Source organism: Cicer arietinum, chromosome 7, assembly GCF_000331145.2.
Source record: "Cicer arietinum cultivar CDC Frontier isolate Library 1 chromosome 7, Cicar.CDCFrontier_v2.0, whole genome shotgun sequence".
Classification (NCBI taxonomy): Eukaryota; Viridiplantae; Streptophyta; class Magnoliopsida; order Fabales; family Fabaceae; genus Cicer; species Cicer arietinum.
The window spans coordinates 15,224,481-15,238,581 of NC_021166.2; positions in this window are offsets into that span (position 1 = coordinate 15,224,481).

The following is a 14,101-nucleotide window of genomic DNA, read 5'->3' on the forward strand; positions in this document are numbered from 1 at the left end:
TAAAATAACATAACACGTTATTTGTTTTGACATATCTACTCAACTCCATATTTTTTTTCTTCAATTTAATGTATTTTATTAATAGAATTTTATTTTTTTAAATATTTTTATTATTTTTAAATTATTAAATTAACATAAAAAAATTGAAACCTCGTACATGGTCACATATTAAGATGCGATCTCCTACAAAAAATGGATGCAACCTCCGGAAGGAAAAATCAAGTAAGACATTTTGGTATATAATTATATTTTGGTGACTTTTAAAAAAATATTTAAATAAATTAACCTTTTTGTTGGCGTCGACAATATTTATAATTAATCTTCAAGATATCATGATAATATTATTATTCTAGTTTGTATATCCTTAAAAATATGTAATTGAGATGCAACAATAGAAATATTGCATATAAAGGTAATAGTCATCGAAGTGAAGACAAATTGTTAATCTTTTCATACATCATTAATAATTATGTTGATAGAACAATGATGATTGATGTGATTTTAAACGACGGATTGAATTTTATGGGATTAATTTGAACTTTAAGAAATAAAAAAGTGTGTTTTAATCATTTATCTTCAATGATCTCTTAAAATAATCATTTGAATTTTTTTTTTTTAATTCTTTGATTCTCGGAGGAATAAAACTCTAATAATCCAGAGTTCAAATGAAAGTTAAGTAAGTAAAGTCGTACCAATTATTTTTTCAGTTAAGATTTTTCCTTAACTGAAACTCGTTAAACACACAAGCTTAGTTATTTGGTTAATCCTTTGAAATCTTATAAATCTATAAACTATTTTCAAATCCTTTAAATTCTTATGATAGAATTCCTTTAAAATCCAAATTATAAATCTTGATAGTATTTAAAAAAATTAAAATTTATTAAAATCTTGCAAGTCTTTTAAAATGCATATACATAAATTGTATTTTGAAAGTTATAATTTATTGTTTTTATTTATGACAATAATCAAATATTCTTACCAAAATCATTTTCTCTGTCTATATATATATGTTGACTTGGTGATTGAAATAGTTAAAAAGTAGAGATAAAAATGATAATTAGATTAAGAGTTTGTCTAGAGACGAAATCACATTAATAGGTGTAGTGGCTTGGTCCGTGTTGGCTTTTAAAACTTTAAAGTCATTAAAATTTTATAAATCTTTTAAAACGCCACAAATTTTTTATATTTACAAATTATCTATTAAAAGTTGTAATTTATTATTTTTATTATATATACATATATATAGAGGTTGACTTAGTGATTAAATTAGTTAAAACATAAAGATAATGTGATAAATAGGTTTAGAGTTTGTCAAGGAGCAAAAATCACATTAATAGGCAGTGGCTTGATCCATTATGGCTTTTTTAGGATAGTTAAAATGTAGTGTAAAAGGTCAATAAGCTCTTTTAAAATGAACCACAACTTGACGATTGTTTTATACCGAGATCCCCTATAGAAAATTAAGTCTAGTTGTCACTTCTCCTTCACCTTTCTTTTATTTTTATCTTTGATGTTTTTTTCTATCTTCTTACTTAAATAAAGTGATTTTCACATATATCAAATTCTTCTTTTTTATATTTTTATATTATCTTACTAATTAGGTACGATATTTGATTTTTTTGTATCGTTTTGGTATTTATGTTATTCAGATTTACTTTGATCTAGTATAAACAAATTCAATGTTACAAATTCATATGCATAAGAATTTCGATCACTTTAATTTTATCAAGTTTATAAATATTTTACTACTTTATACAATTGATTTAAATGTTGTAAATTTATTTGAAATTTATTATTTTTTAATTTAATTAAATTTGTATGTATTGTACTCTTTTAATTTAAATGAATAAATATTTATTTTTTAAAATAAAATACAAAAAATAAAAATCTATTAAAATGACATTTTGGGGTCGTCTTTGATTATATGACGATATGGCATCACAAGCTGCACTAGTATTGTTGATAAACTTCAAATTTTTGTTTTGTTTAAATAAATAGTCAACATCACTAGTAATGATAACAGGAAGAATAAATATTTTTTAGTTTCGAACTTATATATAAATTGGTTATGCCACTGTCGAATTAAGATTCTAATTTTGCCCCTGGTTTTGTCCCATCTACAACATTACATATTAACATTTGTTATTTTCAAAATAATAATTAAACTCGTAATTTATTATATAATAACATGTAATGTTATCTTAGTAAAAAAAACTTGTAATGTTATCTAATACACTAGTTTTACACCCAATGATAAACAACACATATTTTCTAAGCACATGCTTTAACACACGTGTCTAGTATTATAAGTCTTATTTATAAGAGATCTAAAAATTTTAAAGAAAAAAAATAAAAAAAATGTATAAGGAATAAGAGGGTATATATAAAAAAAAAACTAAGTTTTGTATAAAAAAAAAAATCAACAAATGTCCTAAAAGTATTTATTAAAGAAAATAAAATTTGAAAATGGAACATTCAATGTTTTATAATGTAAAAAAGTAATTCTTTTTACATTAAAATGTTATTTTGTTTACAATAAATACTAAATATTTTAAAATGTTAGTAAGACCCTATGTGAAAATATAATCATATACTATCAGCTGTAACGAGTGCATTTAATAATTTTCTACGATCTTGAATAGAAAACAATAACACCAGAAATAAAAGCCCCAAAAGGACAAGCCCAAGTTAGAGAAGGGTCACAATCAAGAAAACAAACAAGAAGAATAAATATTTTTAATTATATTTAATTATTTATTTATTTATCTTTAAGTTTATTTAATTAATTATATATTTATATATATGTTTAATTATATTGATGTTTAAGTTTATTTAATTTAAATTAAGTGTTTATATTAAGTGTTTATTTAATTAATTGTTCTGTAATTACTCGCAGGATCGTGGATCATTAAAAGTTATTACTCACGGATTAAAGCTGAAGAAGTTTACCGAAGTTCCTGTGCCAGATCGTGTAGAGCATTGGATTCGGGAATCTGGGCTGATGCATCTATCTTCAGCCTACCTCACTATGGCTGATGCTGGTCTGATATCCGCATTTGTTGAAAGATGGCACAGAGAGACCATCTCATTTCATTTGTCATTTGGAGATATGACTATCACTTTAGACGACGTCGCGACTCTCCTTCACATCTCATCACATGGTAAATTTTTTGATGCACTTGTGAATATGAACACTAATAATGCTGCAAGAGCTGCACATGAGTACTTAGGTCTCAACATGGGAGGAAGCATGTGCTGAGATTAGTTATAATAAATGTACCCAATACAGATTGCAATGGTTGCATGATTTATATAGCCGTCTTATTCAAACTAATCAGTTTGAGTGTGCGGCTAGAACATATCTGTTGCATTTAGTTGGCTGCACTATTTTCGCTGATAAAACACATACGCGTGTTGAGGCGAAATACATTACTTTTTTTTATTGATTTACATCGTTGTCGGGACTATTCGTGGGCTTCCACGACATTGGTTTTCCTTTATGACAATCTGGGAGATGGAGCTGTCCACGAAACTCGACAGTTGAGAGGTTACATGACCCTACTACAGGTATATCATTTATATTAAGTTGTGTCATTTATTTATTTAATTATTAATTTAATTATTAAGTTGTGTTATTTTATGATGTTAATTATGTTGCAGTGTTGGATTTACGAGCACTTCCCTAGGATCTGTAAGCGGGGTGATAGAACAACACTTTATCCAAAAAACATGAATGTTATCTAAAGAGATAACATTATTAGACATCTGCAACTTTGCCAACTCACAAGCACATGGTAATCCATGAGTTGTTCTGATTGAGCAACCACATATTGTTTTGTCAGTACCTACAATCTTCACTCTCTGCAACTGTTTGTCAAGTTTTTTAAAACATTTCCTTGATACACAATGATGTAGACTTTGAAAAAATGGTGAATTATACCCGTGCTTGTAACACCCCGTTTTTCAAAGCGAGGGTATATTTTTTTTTTTTTAAAAGTAATTAAAAACGAACAAAGAAATAAATCAGGAAATGCTTTTGGATAAATAATTGAGTCATTATAATTTACGCAGCGGAAAAGTTTCTTCAATTATAAATCCAAAACATTTTTACATAAACATCAAATGGTACATGGGACCCATTCAAAGATGATATAAAACTGATAATATTTGTATAAGTACAGTTTTCCAAAACTAAAATACTCCAAACCAAAAAGAAGGACCCCTAGTCCCTATACATCATCCTAATCTGATCATCCTACCAAAAACTATACACCCTGAGTAATCTCCACGCGCCCCGTGAGATCCTCCTAACACAACCGCAGTCAAGCATTCCCATCTCCATCCCTGTCCGTAGGGTACGAACCAGTAGGGCCGTCCTGACTCTCATCTGAGGGCAAAGCCCAGATTTCCACAATAGTGTAAAGGGTCACCAACCAGAAAATAACAGATAACACATAGCAATTAAGTTTTTGAATGCTCAAAACAACTTTTTAACTAAGCATGCACCTTAACAGGATTTTCAATGTGCGAAAAGTTCATACATTACATTGCCAATGAAAATGAAGGTAAAATACAGTTCTCGATCTCCTAATTAACACATGATGAAACAAGACATGGGTAGATTCATGAGCAATTAATCATACAACTAAAAATGAGGATTTTCACTGAGCCAATCGATTGGGCAATCGATTGGGGTGAAGATTTTTAATGAAAACAGAATCCTGGGCTGAATTCAATCGATTGGTAAATCGATTGATTGGTTCCTGAGCCCCTGGTTTCGAGCCAATCGATTTCCTAATCGATTTGGTGAGGGATTCTTAATGAAAACAGAATCCTGGGCTGAATTCAATCGATTGGTAAATCGATTGATTGGTTCCTGAGCCCCTGACTTAAGGCCTAATCGATTGGGCAATCGATTTCTTAACTGATTCCTTTGAAAATTGTTTTCGAAATCGATTGGCTAATCGATTTTGTGAATTGGCCAAGTCCCTGTTTACCCATCCAATCGATTGGGAAATCGATTTCCCTGATCAGTTTTCCAAAAATTCATGAATTAACCTAAGTCATTCCTAATCAAGTTCACCACTTAACACTTAGCAATTTCTACGCGATTACTACGACACACAAAGGTTCGATAACCATCATACTCACACACAATACACAACACATAGCACTTAACACCTTCATCTCAGTTATCACGATAAATCAAAATTCGAATCACTCAATCATAAACTCAAATCAAACATGACTCGCGTGCCAGGCACCCTAATGCAATGCGTATATGCCAAAATGCATGGACTCGGAATTCCAAACCAAAACCCTCCTCGAAGGGCCGTAAATCATAATTGTACCGCCTATCGCAGGCCAAAGTACCAATTACCGAGGTGCCACCTATCACGGGTCAGCACGATTTACTAAAATGCGTAAATCATAAACGTACCACCTATCACGGGTCAGTACAGTTTACCGAGGTGTCACCTATCACGGGTCAACACGATTTACTAAAAGAAAAAGCGGGAATCGTAAATGTACCACCTATCACGGGTCAGTACAGTTACCATGGTGTCACCTATCACGGGTCAACACGATTTACTAAAAGAAAAAGCGGGAATCGTAAACGTACCGCCTATCACAGACCAGTACTGTTTACCTAGGTGCCACCTATCACGGGTCAGCACAATTCACCAAAAATGTAAATCGTAAATGTACCACCTATCACGGGTCAGTACAGTTACCATGGTGTCACCTATCACGGGTCAACACGATTTACTAAAATGTAAATCGCAAACGTACAACCTATCACGGGTCCGTACAGTTTACCAAGGTGTCACCTATCACGGGTCGACACAATTTACCAAATGAAATGCATGAGCATACACAGACTCCATTCACAACAATCGTTAAGCAAATGCAGATATTAAAAGATTCCCCATTTTTAATACCCATTTAACTTAAACGACTTTCAAACAACATTAATTAAATAAGTCATTAAGAGATTCCCCGTTCTTAATACCGATTTAACTTAATGATTTTCAAAACAAAACGTTAAGCAAACAGTCATATTAAGAGATTCCCCATTCTTAATATACTTTTGACTTAAACGGTTTTCTCGCAAAACATTCAGTAAACGAGTCATTAAGAGATTCCCCATTCTTAATACTCATTTACCGAAACGATTTTCAAAAACGATAGTTAAGTAACCGAGACATTAAGAGATTCCCCATTCTCAACGCCCAGTTAACTTAAACATTTTCCTCAAATACACATTAAGTAAACCGAGGTATTAAAAGATTCCCCATTTTTAATACTCGTTTAACTCTAATGGTTTTCAAATTCCACAGAAACAAATTCAAACATACTTTCACATTCAAACCATAATTCACAACAACCACACCAATTAACAAACATCAAGTTTCATTTACCCATAATCATACACAATGACATTCAAATTCATTTACCACGAAACATTCATCACTATAAACAAAACCTAACTCTAAGGTTTTACCCATAACGCCCTAGTTTCGTTTTTCCCCAAATCGATACATTTAACCCTAACAATTTCCTTCCCACACAACTACATATAAGTCCCTAATGCAAGCTAGAAGTTTGGAAGGAGCCCTTACCTCAAAGTTAGCTTTATCGAGAGTTTCCGGTTCCGCGAGAAATTCCGGTAAAATCTCCGCTCGCAACGCCGCTTCCAAATTAGTTCACTAGCACCGTAGCGTGGTGGTGAGCAACTTTCCCTTCTGTCTCTTCGAGAAATGAGGTTTGGATCTAGGAGAAACGGAGGGGTTTGTGTTTGGATCTCAAAAACCGTTTTTCTTCGTTTTCGAATCAAAGAGGAAGAGTGGAGTTGCGAAAACCTTGATCTAACTCACACCCAACCTTGGGTCACTAGCTTTGAAGAAAAGGAAGCAACGAAAACGAAAAATGGAGAAAGGATGGATTTTTGGTTAAAGCTCACGTGAGTTCAGAGGAAGAAGATGGAATTTGAGATTTTCCTTCCTTTCTATTTCTTTCCTTTGTTTTTCCTTTCTTCCTTTTTCCTTCCTTCCTTTATATACTATTTTCTTTTCCTTTTCCTTCCTTCTAGTTTTCCTTTCTTTTTCCCTCCAAGCAAACATATATATATAATAAATATAACTTAACAAATATCTCAAAATCTAGATATTTATTAAATTACCTTTTCACCCGAAACGCCTTAAATTAACCGTAAAGTATTTACCGCAGTTAAATTCAATTTATTTATCGACGAGAAATTCTAATTGGCATCGAAATATCTTTTTGATTATAAAACTCCAAAATATTATTAACTTTGGCTTAAAAGCCTCCGAGCCAAAATCCAAAATATACCAAAAATACATAAAAGGGTACTTTAAAATTATGGGTCTTACAGTGCTCAACATCCTTGATGGTTTTATACAATCAATATACGTCCAAAATATATCTCTCAAAACATCAGAATTCTCCCGTCTTCTTGTCCTATACACATAATTTTCTTGTTGTATTAACTTCAACAAATGCTGCATTTATGTGTACGAACCTCTCAATGATGATCGATAAGTACTCCTTGCTTTATATATTTGACTTGGAATTGTGAAATTAGCTTTATTTCTCTCTTTCAAAGCATTTAGAATGAATCTGGGTGCAAGCTTATACTTTGTCATGTCACTGACAAATTTCCTCTCTTCTTCATTTAAACGCCCCAAATAAGAATGACCGGTTACAGTATCAAGTAGATCATGATTGTGTGTTCCACAACGAACACTAATTTTTCATCCTTCATCGATACTTAACGGTATACATCTGAGAGTAAACATACAATTTTCCTTATGAGAACAAGTTACTGTTGATTTTGATTTATATCTTCCACCTCTTTCGCATGCCAAAATCAATTTGTCTTTTCTTCCCCTCTTTTCAGTTGCTTTATCTGATCGAATGGTAACAATTAAAATTCTATTTTGTCTTCCAATGGTTTTTGCCCATTCAAATACAGCTTCTCGGGAAGGAAATACCTACAAAATATGTTTCAAATAAAACATCAAATATATTGTTATAATAAAAAAATTATCGGTGATGGATTATCAGTAATAATAATACCTGATTGGAGATGAATTTTTCTGTAGAATCTATACTCTTTCTTGAAGCAGGAACCTCAACTCCACTCATACCTAATTTCAAAAATAGTAATAAACTTAAATAATAATAAAATTAAAAAAAACTCAAAATTTTGAAAGTTTTGAAATTTTTGAAACTTTCGAAACTGACTCACTTCAAAATTTGAAATTTTTGAAGGATATGTGTTTCAGAACTTTCACATTCATCCAAACTTTCGAAAGTTCTGAAAATTTACGTTTCGGAACTTTCAGATTCACCGAAAGTTTCGAATGTTGGTGTTTTGGAAGTTTCTAATTCAAAAGAAACTTGCGAAACTTTCTGGAAACGTTAACTTCGAAAGTTTTGAATTTTTTTTTTTTTTATGTAAAATTACATTTCTAAGGTTTTCTTTTTAAACAAAGTTCCGAATAAATTAAATAAAACTCACTTTTGATTATTTCGAAAGTTTGAAACTTTCAAATATTAAGAAATTTTTGATAACTTTCGAAAGTGGGGGTGAGAAAAGAGGGTGATAACTTTTTTTTGATAATTTTATATAACATAAAAAGGGTAGAATGGTCATTAAAAAAATAGGGGATGAGAGGTAAAATAGGAGGTGCACCGTACATTTCTCAACAAAAAAATAGTATAGGTTGTACGGCCGATATACGTTGGTTTCTTTTCTGTGACACATAATTGATCTTGTATATTAAAAAAACACATGGAGGTTTTCTTTATACCCCCTCCATCTAATTCCTACCACATCAAAAAAAATTAAAATGGATCAATATATTGAAATGGTTTAAACAAAAAACAAAATAAAAAAGTTATTTTCAACTATCTTTTTTATCATTATATACTTGTCTTTCATGTTCTCACAACAAAAATTGCACATAATAATTTTTTCTATCGCACCTACATCTCTATCAATCATTTATCAAAAAGACATTTGAGTACACATTTCAATTGTACTACTAAAACATAATTGTACCTTTTAAATTGAAAATACTAGATGTAAGTGTAAGCGTGACAAAAAATATTTGATGCAATTTTTTAATAAATATAAGAAAGATAAATGATTTTTTAAAATTAGAGCGTGTGTTGAAAATATGCACAATTTTTATCACAAAACTGCCAAATTTAACGAATTTTTAGATAAAATTTAATATAATTCATTCTTAGACATCAAATAAGCATCTCGTTTGCCACGTCATCAAGGCCGATCTTGGACCTGTGCTGACAGACCAACAACACAGGGTCCAACATTTAAAAAAACAGAACTATATATAGGATAAAAAAAAATACTGAGAAATATTTACCGTACATTATAGAGCTCAAAAGAAAAAAAAAAATGTCCAAAATTAGAAACTGAATAAGATTTTAGTAACGAATATAAGGTACAAATTTTTTGAACAAAAAAAGGGGACGAGTAGAATCAAAGTTTAGATGTTGTTGATGGTATTTACAAATTTTTGATGTTATTTATAATTTAAATAAAAAATATTTTTTAATACTTTTTTATTATAATTTAATTTTTTAAAATAAAATAAAATTTCTAAAATATTTAAGACGACCATGCAAGTCATACAAAAATTAATCACATATACACAGAAAAAATATCAAAAGACATTTTGAAAACACACAAAATATATAGACTAAAAAAAGTTTATTTGTAGGTGTTATGGAAAACTTGAGTTATGTTTTTGTGAATGTTTTGAACAAAAATATTTTTGGTCAAATGAGTGAAAATAAATTTTGTTGTATATAAAGAAAGAAAATATTGGATGTTCATATTTGTTGGAACGAAGAGTATGAGAATTGAAATAAAATATTATAGTTTTTATACAATACTAGTGTATAAAAAGTAAAAGTGGGAATATTCGGAGCACATAAAGGGTATGAAAATTTTTAACTTAGGAAGTTACATATCAATTGATCACTATATGCGTGTGTCACCGTCCGATCGATTTGGGCTGGATGGTGTACTAACTTTTTGACAAACCACAAAATTAAAATATATTATTTATTATTTTTGAAATTTTTTTGTTCAGGCCATAGTAGATCTTCATCACACATCTTCATGTATATACACACACGTCTGCATATGTCCTCTATATTCTAGTGTCTCTCATTTAAGTAGATTTTTTAAAATTTGGCTGGTAAGATACTTGTATAATCAAGGACCCGCAAGTTTTATGCAATTTCATTGTAAAAAGCAACCATCAGGCTATCAAGAAAAATAATTGTGGAGGCCAACAACAACAATTATTTAATGGAGATGCTGTAGTGAACAAGTTCAAATAAATTATTCCACTTCTTGAACTTAAAAGAATCGGTCACACTTGTTTCAATATGTCTCCAACAAAAAACTTTGTCACCATTAACATTTCCTCTTTTTCAATTGCAATGGTGGATGATTTAAAACTCAAAATGTTAAAAGTTTTGTCAAATGCACATATTTGACATTTTATCAAAATTCATTTTTTAGTCTAATTAACATTTTAGTTTCTATTCATTAAATATATATAATTTGGATAGTTAAATAATCAAAGGTCCTTCTTTTCTTGCCTCAAATAAAGAAGAATTCTTTCAAAAACATGCTGATAATCTTCTTCTTTTTCTTAAAAAAAAAAGTCTAATTGACGTTTTAGTTTCTATTCACGAAAAAAAAATGAATAGTTAAACGTAAAAATTCGTATTCTATCATCGATAAATTTTCAGCATTTTAAATTCTTTTAAATCATTTAATTCTTACATTTCAAACTCCTTATAGTTATTGTATTTTTTTACCTTGTTCAAATTCAAAGTATAATAAAGACATCTTAGTTTGAGAAAATATTATATATCTTAGTTAATTAATTAATTTGGTTAATTTATTACACTAACTAATTATTTATTTATCTAATTAATTATTTAAGTTCATATACATTTAATGTAATTCAACTCTCTCAATTATTAAAATTATTTAATTTACGTTTTTTCTATTTTTCTTTTATTAGTGATTTAAATAAAATATGGTAATATAGTTGATACATGATAATAAATTATTTATGTGAAAATTCACCCAATTAGTTTAACTTTTTCTAAACACATTTAGAGTTTTGTGATAATAGGATATATAATTTTTCAAATTTAAAAAAAATGAGGGACAATTTTAGATTTTTAGAAGATTTATGAAAGTAAGGGAATTCTGTTGGGTCGTGGGTGTTTGTGTTGAGTTGTTTCATCTTTATGCCCGTGACTTAGTGCGGTCTGCGATTGATTATTACTATTACCATTTTCTGTTACATTTCTTTTCCACGCATCTGAATGCTCTGCTTGCTTTATTTTGGTCTTACTTTCTCCGACTCATGCTGTCTCTCCACTATCTTTTTTTTAACTTGATTTAAACATATCATTTATGTTTTCTTGTTAAATTAAGTCTCATTTAGTCTACTTCTATTATAAATTTGTGTGTGATCATTGAATTATATACTATAAAAATATTTAACACAACAATCAGTTCATAGAAAGTTAAATGTGTTTGGTTTGGAACACTATTTAGATGAGCACTTAGGAGAGAAATCAACATTCTTATCCATTTGCTTCGTAAAGACAGAAAGTTCATTTTCTCCATATAGTGTTTAAGTAATTAATTCCATTCAATTGAATTATATGCCCGATCTCTTAGTCAACTTTAAAAGAGAATTAAATGTTTAATTCATTTAATTTGCATTCAAAATTTCATCCAGAATTTATGTGCACTTGACAAAGGTAGAGTGAGCATGAGATCTTGAAATGGACGCAAATTACCAAACTTAATTTGGCTATCAACATTATGGAGTATTTTCAACGGTAAGGTGTTCAATTCTTTGGAGGTGATAGATCGTTCTAAACATTTGTCGTGAACTTAGTTTTTTAATTGGGAGGTGATATATCAAATGTTGTTAAATTTATACAAAAAAATCTGTAGAACATATAATTAATCATTTTGTAATAAAAAATGGACAAACAATCCTGTTGGTCATTCATATTAAAATTATAAAAATATATATTGATATTTTAGTTCACAAATGTGTTTTTTATTATTTAATTTATTTCTTAAGTCTGTTTTTTGTTAATTAATTTAGTTATAAATTTAATATATTCAACACTATAATGACATAAACTCACATATTCAATAATCAAATAAAAAATAAAAAACGATGAATGAATAATTCATTTTGATAATGCCATTATGAATTAGTAAGGTATATATGCATATTTAGACAACAGACACAAGTTTAGGTAAACAAGCTTTTGGGCTTTTCCACAAAACTTAATTATAAAGAACCAAATCTAACATCACATTGATGGGTTGCTAGGTCACATCACATACCACACACGCGGGTTTACTACAAAATTAGTGGAATTTGCACTTTGCATTGTAGCCACTGTTCAATATTCACGCAGCTTGGAATCTCATCATTCGATTTACCGATGTAGGTCTCTTTTTTTCAAATGGTTAGTTTTTTATACTATTTTATTTTACAAAAATATTCTATGATACACACAACATTTAGAGAGAAAGAAATAGAAGAAAAAAAATATGATACATCTAATATATTAGTGATTTGATAAAAAGAGATAGAGAAAAATAAAATATTAAATAAATGTAGAAAAATTATGAATGTACAAATATCAGTTATTTATTTTAAGAAATTTATGATTTTGTTTGATAACTTTTTCATTTTAGTTTTTTGAAAAAATATATTTTAAATCAGATCTTTTATTATACAAGATTTTCATTATTTTAATATTTTATATTATTTTCTCATCTAACATAAAAGAAAAGATGATATGTTAATATAACATGCTATATGTAAGATTTTGGTGTCACATGATATTAGATGTCACGTTATCACTATTATGTTAATATTCAATAGTAACAGACACCTAGTAAATACGGGAAAAAAATATAATTATAGAAAAAAACAACATATTACAAAGGTGAAAATATATATTTTTTAATTAATTTTAATTTTCAACTAATTTATACGCAAGCGTGTCATTATTGTAAAGTAATAATTATAGTGACTCCTTTTCTATATTATAATAAAAGTTATCTTTAAGTTGTTTTATTTTTTGTTTCTATTGTTAATACTACTTACAAAATATTATCTTATAGTAAAACTCATATTTACATATTTTACCATATATAGTTAATTAATAACAAACTACCTACAATACAATATAAAAAAAACTAGAACATTTGTTGTTAAGAATGACAATTAGTAGGATGTTATATAATAGTTACATTTTTTAATAAATATCTACCAATCTTGATAGAGGAATTCTGATTCTTTATTTGTATTGTTTAATTATTACTTATAATATCATCAATAGTTAATTTTTATGTAGCACCAAAACTTTAAAAAAAATGTATTTAGTATTTGACACGTCTTTATATTCAATATTATCACAATATAAATAATGATAATAATCAATTATTTTTTATTTTTTCAAATTATTATCGATAGCATGAATTGTTTTAGGGTTTGTATTGATACTTTATAGGTAACCATACCGGAGATATAAAGTTTTCCCGGCTCTATTGATTCATTGTTATTTTTCTTACACATCTAGACAACTATGCACTGAATTAATAATCATGTCTAGTTCCATTAAGTACAAGTTGTTTTTCAGGTTGAGTTACTGAAAATAAGACCAAGGTGCAGGTGTAGGTGATGTTTACATTAGCATCTTCGTTGATGCATCATGAACATTTAGCTTCAAAATTAATAAGCGATCGAGAAAAACTTAATTTGACCTTTATTTTGAAAATGAGTGAAAAGAATTGTAGTTTTTTTTTTAGTTACTTATTCTAATTTCTTTTGGTTAGAGAATAAGATTGTAGATTAAATATGAAAGAACAAAATTATGAATACAATAAAATAAGGTTCTAATATATGCCAATCTTTCATGCGCATAAATGATTCTCATTTACTAGCCTGTTTGCAAGTTAATATCATATATTATTAGTGTA